Here is a 7,500-nt window from a genome sequence, read left to right on the forward strand (position 1 = left end):
AATTGGTTGTCAATATGTACTCCAAGGTATTTTACTGTTTCGCGCATCTTGATTTGTTTCCCCTGGATTTTTATTTTCGGTGGTCTTTTTATGTCCAGCTTGCCTTTCAGAAGAATAAGTTCGGATTTGCCGACCGAGAGGGATAATTTCTCTTTGAGGCACCAGTCCTCTACAATGCTGACAACAGTTTGACCACGTTCTTCCAGATCCTTACGGCTGCTTCCAGGGACGAGGATTATAAGATCGTCAGCGTATGCGACCGCTTCGTGCCCCTTTCCAGAGAGAGTATTAAGGAGGTCGTCGAAGACGAGGTTCCAGAACGTGGGTCCCATTATGGATCCCTGAGGGCATCCTCTGGTTACTTTCTTCTGGACTTCTCCGTGCTTGCCCATAAGCCTGACCTCGCGATTGCGCAGGTAGTCGGCGATTACCTCGTATACATTCCTGGGGCACTGCCTCTCTTTTAGTCGGTGGAGTATGCTAGGCCACCACACGTGATCGAATGCACCGGCTATATCGAAGAGTATGGCCATGACGTAGTAAACTCCGTGGAATCCGTCCGTGATTTCCCTTACTTTGATGATGGCATCTTCAGTGGATCTACCTTTCACAAATCCAAATTGCCGATCCGAAGCGAGGTCGGAATCTCGAATAACTGGTCGAAGCCTCTGAATGAGCAGTTTTTCAAATGCTTTGCCGAGAACAGGTAGGAGGCAAATCGGTCGGTACGATTTGGCGAGTGATTCGTCCTTGTCGGGTGCCTTGAGGAGAGCTCGAATGGATCCGGTTTTCCAAATTTTTGGAAAGATACCAAGGCGGAGACAATTGTTGAGGATCTGGCGGAATTGGGCTCGCAGGGGGCCAAGTGCAGCTTTGAGAGCCTCTACCTCGACCCGGTCGATTCCTGGGGCCTTCCCGCTCTTGATGCTCATTACGGCGTTGCAGATTTCCGTCTCCTCGAAGGTCTGGGCGTCCTGGGTTTCTGGTGGGATATCGCGGGCCGTTCTTCTGTGTTGCTGTTCAGCGTGCGTGTCCTCCGTGTCATCCGGGACTAGAGCGTTGAGTAGATCGAGGGCTGTGGAGTCCCATGTGGGGAGTCCTTCTTGCTCATCGGTTGTCGAGGCTAGGGCCTTGTCAGGGGTTATTTTCCCCATTCTAAGTTTGTAAATTATTCCCCACGGGTTGTCGTTTCCCTCCTCGTCAACATAATTCCGCCAGCTGGACTTTTTCGTTTTGTTTACCATTGTCGTGTATTTTCTCTTTGTTCTGAAGTAAGTTTGCATCTTGAGGTTTTTGGGTTCCGGGTCCCTCTCGCGTTGGTAGATTTTCCTAGTTTTGTACGTATCCCGTTTTAGCATTGTGAGTTCTTCCGTCCACCAGGGTATCGATTTATTGTGCAATTGCTTCTTTTTCATGGCGGCGTCACAGGCATTTATGATTGCCGTCTGCAGGGCAGAAACAGCGGCCGATACATCCTCGGCCGTCTCAAGTCGGAGGTCCATGAGGTGTGACTCTTTTTCCCTGGCCAATGCAGCCTGATATTTGTCCCAGTCTGCTTTCCTGGTATTGAATCTTGGTGTGTGCATGGCATAACCAGGATTGTGCTCTGAGGAGAAGCTGAAGGTAATGACGTTGTGGTCACTAGTTGTCCACTCTTCCATCACACTCCAGTTTTTAATGAATCTAAGTGCTTGTTCAGAGGCGAGTGTTATATCGATTCGTGATTGGCCGTTGTGGGAGCGGAAGGTTGGAGGATTTCCTGGTTCGTTGATAACTGTGAGGTTGAGTTCAGATATTACTTCCTCTAATGCCTCTCCACGGTCATCGGATTCAGGAGAGTGCCATAGAGGTGACTTTGCGTTTGCATCGGCCCCGATTATGAGACGTTGGCCAGGGAGTTGGGCGACTAATTTCCTGAGGTGTGCCAGATAAGGTACAATGCTATGTGAGCATTGGAAATACATGCTTGCTATGTACACTATGCCGAACGGGCCTGTAATTTGGATGCAGGTGCAGTGCGAGTTGCTTAGGTGCGTTATTTTTAATATTGTAAGATGTGGATTTCTGATGTAGATGCTAGCGTATGCTGGGGATCCCGCTTCCGCCCCTGAGACGACGGGGGCGCGGGATCCGAGACCAATAAATTTTCCCCTTGGGTTGTAAGGCTCTTGCATAAGGAGAACGTCGATGAGTTTAGTGTCCATTTCTTTTCGGATTTCCAGAGACACTGCCTGAGATCTTCTCATGTTAAGTTGTGCGATTTTTAGTTCCGGCCACTGTGGTTTTGGGGGCTTATAAACCATAATCAGTTCGTGATAAAATGTTATTTAAGGCGGAGATGTAGGCTGGGCATTCCTTACTCGTGACGCAGTGGTCTGAGTGTTTGCCGGATTTCTTGCAGTTTGCGCAGACGAATACGTTTGATTTTTCAGGGCAATTATTATAAGTGTGTCCCGAGTTAGCGCAGCGACCACATATGTCCTTGTCCGCCTTGCAATATTTGGAGGTGTGGCCGAAAGCCTGACACTTATAACATCTGGTGGCGGCCACATAATCGTGAATTTTACAGCAGTTCCAGCCAATATAAATTCGCTCCTTTTTGAGAAGAAGGTCTCTCGCTTCTTTAGAGACATCTAGGATCCAGTTAGAAGTGTCGCGGGATTTATTTCCAGTTTTAAATGCCAGTCTTACCTGTTGTCGGAATTTCGGTTTCTCAGAGTCGCTCAAGTTTTGGTCAATGATATCTGCGAGGGTGGCGTTATCGTCCTCTGCTCTCGGGACGTCGTAGATAATTATACGCGGATTCCTTTTGGCTGGGGCTCCTGCGATGAGTCCGGCAGCTTTAAGTCTTTCGTTTTTGACGAAGACTGAGATGTCCATGTGTTTCGCGGTTTCAACGAGGATGCCATTTCCTTGAATTTTGCGGACACTCCTGACCTGTATTTTTTCGTGCTTTGGAGAGACCAACTTCAGGACAGCCTGTTTGGTTTTTTCACTCGAGTCGAAGACTTCGGTATCTTGGGGAACGATTGTGATAACGCTGGGTGGTGCTTGTATAAGGTTCGAACGTGCGGCGGTCTTGGATTTTACTCCTACGCGTTCAGCGAATGTCATGGGGCGCTGTGGAGAAGACTGGGTAGTGGCTGTTCTTCTGACGGTGGATTCGAAGACTCTGCGTTGTCCAGCACTTTCGCTTTGGAGTGCTGAGATTTGTCCTTCGAGCCGGCTGTTGGCGATAAGGGCTTCATTCAGGAGCCCTTGTGTCTTTATAAATTTATCAATGATAAATTGTACGGCGTTCGAGCTGCTTAAATTTTCCGATGTCGTGAGGAATGTGAAAAGGCTCCGTTGTATTTGTTCCGATTTAACTTTAAGGTCCTGGATGGTCGGAGGTGACGCTGGTAATGCTGGCGGGCCCATGGAGACGTTCGGTCTATAGGATTCCTCGTCACTGCTTTCGATCGCGGTGGTGGGGACGTCTGACTTGTCTGGTTTAATTGTTTTGATGGGTTTCTTCTTACGAGCTGTGTGTCCTAGGTTCACAACCGAGCTGCAGGACGTATTTCCTTTATCGGATTCCGTTTCTGAGGGGACAATTCTCCTCTTGCGTTTTTCTTTCTTCTCCTTTTCCTGCGTGTGCGAGGGTGCGTGCTCGACCAGCATTGCGTTCTTAACACTCTCTTCCATGCCGACGGAAAGACTCAGAAATCTTTCTGAGTCCCAGCGGCGTGTTGCTTTAGCTTTTAAGCGTCAAAGGAAAAATATTCTAAGTCCCAGCAGTGTTTCGAATATCCCGCGGGAGTCCGACTGTGTCGGGCTCACGCGCACACGATTGGTTGTTTGGGAGCCAATCAGCGGGCAGGACGGCCACGCCACTGCCGCTTCGGCAATGCCAGGTGGCGTCCAAGATGGCGGCTTAACCTTTGTGAGGTTATGAACACAGAATTACTTGTAATTTTGCAATTAATTGTCTCTCTGCACTTCTACTTATCTCAGAATGTGCCTAGCAACGTCCCTAACACTGTCACATGAAGGCAACACAGTGGCACAAGCAGGCACTGTACTTTGTTCTGTCGAGTGAGGGCCCGTGCGAAAAGGACGCTACGAACCCACGCCAACACGATTTTCACGATTCCTTAGCGAACCGCCAAAGTTATCGCGAAACTGATTACACAGAAATGTTCAGAGGAACTAGCGCAACACTTTAGATCACTTCACAGGATTCTATACTTGGTTTTTCCAAACTAAAGACCTCGAAACGACGGAGCGACTCGCGACGCGTCAGTCCTCTCGGCGGCCATCTTGGAAAGTCCAGTAGATAGGGACAGAGGGAATCTCGTTAATCCATTCATGCGCGTCACTAATTAGATGACGAGGCATTTGGCTACCTTAAGAGAGTCATAGTTACTCCCGCCGTTTACCCGCGCTTTTTTGAATTTCTTCACGTTGACATTCAGAGCACTGGGCAGAAATCACATTGCGTCAACACCCTCGGGGGCCATCGCAATGCTTTGTTTTAATTAGACAGTCGGATTCCCCTAGTCCGTGCCAGTTCTGAGCTGAGCGTTGAATGGCGGCCGAAGAGGACGACCACGACGGTAAAACCGACACGGAAGCCTCGCAGCAAGGAAGATCCGCGGGAGGCGATGGCACGGGACCGAGCTCGGATCCCGGATGCGAGACCGAAATCCCGACCGTTCACCTCACCCAGGCCCGGCTCGTCAACCAAACCCGTTTCCCAACCAAGCCCGACACGCCCCGCTCCTCAGAGCCAATCCTTATTCCGAAGTTACGGATCCAATTTGCCGACTTCCCTTACCTACATTAATCTATCGACTAGAGGCTCTTTACCTTGGAGACCTGCTGCGGATATGGGTACGAACCGGCGCGACACCTCCACGTGGCCCTCTCCTGGATTTTCAAGGTCCGAGGGGAAGATCCGGACACCGCCGCAACTGCGGTGCTCTTCGCGTTCCAAACCCTATCTCCCTGCTAGAGGTTTCCAGGGAACTCGAACGCTTATACAGAAAAGAAAACTCTTCCCGGATCTCCCGACGGCGTCTCCAGGTCATTTTGGGTTACCCCGACGAACACTCTTACGAGGGCCCGAATGGTTTGCGGTTCCGCTACCGGGTTCCGGAATAGGAACCGGATTCCCTTTCGCCCAACGGGTGTGTGTCTCTCTAAAAAAACTCTGTTTTAGGACACCACATCTGCATAGGATTTCTCTTAGGGCTTAGGATCGACTGACTCGTGTGCAACGGCTGTTCACACGAAACCCTTCTCCACGTCAGTCCTCCAGGGCCTCGCTGGAGTATTTGCTACTACCACCAAGATCTGCACCGACGGTGGCTCCAGGCAGGCTCACGCCCAGACCCTTCTGCGCACACCGCCGCGACCCTCCTACTCGTCAGGGCTTCATGGAGGACGGTCACCCGCGAGCGGATGGCACGTCCCTCCCCACTTGCCGCTGACGGCGGAGTATAGGCGCGACGCTTCAGCGCCATCCATTTTCAGGGCTAGTTGCTTCGGCAGGTGAGTTGTTACACACTCCTTAGCGGATTCCGACTTCCATGGCCACCGTCCTGCTGTCTTAAGCAACCAACGCCTTTCATGGTATCCCATAAGCGTCGACTTAGGCGCCTTAACTCTGCGTTTGGTTCATCCCACAGCGCCAGTTCTGCTTACCAAAATTGGCCCACTTGGCACTCTGATTCAATATAATCTCGTGGCTTCATGATCCAAGCAAGCCAGAGATCTCACCCATTTAAAGTTTGAGAATAGGTTGAGGTCGTTTCGGCCCCAAGGCCTCTAATCATTCGCTTTACCAGATGAAACTCGCACACGTTCGCGTAGGAACGAGCGAGTGCCAGCTATCCTGAGGGAAACTTCGGAGGGAACCAGCTACTAGATGGTTCGATTAGTCTTTCGCCCCTATACCCAGTTCCGACGATCGATTTGCACGTCAGAATCGCTACGGACCTCCATCAGGGTTTCCCCTGACTTCGTCCTGACCAGGCATAGTTCACCATCTTTCGGGTCCCAACGTGTACGCTCTAGGTGCGCCTCTTCTCGCAATGAGAACGAGACGCCCCGGGAGTGCGAGGCCGCATCGTAACGCGGCCGATCCTCCCTCGGTCGACGCAAAGGTCGACCTTCACTTTCATTCCGCCTTTAGGTTTCTTTCTCCCAATGACTCGCGCACATGTTAGACTCCTTGGTCCGTGTTTCAAGACGGGTCCTGAGAGTACCCAAAGCAGTAGCGTCGCCGACCGGTAATTCGAAGCTTGGCCAGTCCAAGGACACCGCCTGCTAACAGCTGGCCAGGCCCGGGGACGGCACTAGGTCCGTACCTCCGGGTAAGAACTGACCGGGCTTGCGGCGGGCCTGACGCACACACATTCGAAAATGGATTGGTTGCGGCCCGATACCGTCAGAGTACCGTCGCGCAGCCGGTCGGGCGGCCGAGGGTCTGTCGCGTGCTCTGGGAGCAACGAAACAGGCAACCGCTCGGGCCGTAGACCGACACGCAACGGGTCGCGACGTTCTACTAGGGGAGAAGTGCACGACTACGTGGCCGGAACATTCACCGCCGGTGGTGTACCCTCGCTAATGGACCACGAAAGTCCACCCGGAGTATCGCGCACCGACGGGAGCCAGCCTCGTCGACGATGAATCTCCCCATTCGATCTTTTGGGTTTCTCAGGTTTACCCCTGAACGGTTTCACGTACTCTTGAACTCTCTCTTCAAAGTTCTTTTCAACTTTCCCTCACGGTACTTGTTCGCTATCGGTCTCGTGGTTGTATTTAGCCTTAGATGGAGTTTACCACCCACTTAGGGTTGCACTCTCAAGCAACCCGACTCTATGGAGAGATCCTCCCGAAACGCGTACCGGTCGCTACGGGCCTGGCACCCTCTGCGGGTAAGTGGCCCCATTCAAGATGGACTTGGACGCGGTGCGACGTCACGGGATAAACGGATCCTCCTGAACACTACAATTCCCTGCGGCGGAACCGCGGGATTCAGTGCTGGGCTAATTCCTGTTCGCTCGCCGCTACTAAGGAAATCCTTGTTAGTTTCTTTTCCTCCGCTTAGTAATATGCTTAAATTCAGCGGGTAATCTCGCCTACTCTGAGGTCGTCAATCATTTTATATATTAATTAGGTGCCACCAGAGAAAAAACCTGAGACCGCGAAGCGGAGAGAAGATATTATATTATAAATCGTGCTCCCTCTCTCTCTTTTGGATATTTTACCTCGAGCGGGCATCCCGGCGGGAGTACGGGGGTGTGTGGGCGTAGTGCGTTGACACCGACGACGGGGCCGGGCCGGACGAGAAGCTGGGCTGAAGAATACAAGGAGAAGAAGAAGAATGAAACATACAAAACTTCTTTCTCAGATTCTTTTTCTCTTCCCTTGCTCGCTCGCAGATTCCCATGCGCACCGCGTATACGGCATCACGCCACGCACCATACACATCTTTCCCCGCGTACACATCCC

At 51.5% G+C, this 7,500-nt stretch overlaps 1 pseudogene; it reads right to left on the reverse strand.

Annotated features, from left to right (window-relative positions):
• Positions 1-4,269: 4,269 nt before the first annotated feature.
• On the reverse strand, positions 4,270-7,141 carry LOC143378046 (large subunit ribosomal RNA; annotated as a pseudogene).
• Positions 7,142-7,500: the final 359 nt, after the last annotated feature.

The sequence above is a fragment of the Andrena cerasifolii genome, unplaced genomic scaffold, assembly GCF_050908995.1.
Source record: "Andrena cerasifolii isolate SP2316 unplaced genomic scaffold, iyAndCera1_principal scaffold0026, whole genome shotgun sequence".
Classification (NCBI taxonomy): domain Eukaryota; kingdom Metazoa; phylum Arthropoda; class Insecta; order Hymenoptera; family Andrenidae; genus Andrena; species Andrena cerasifolii.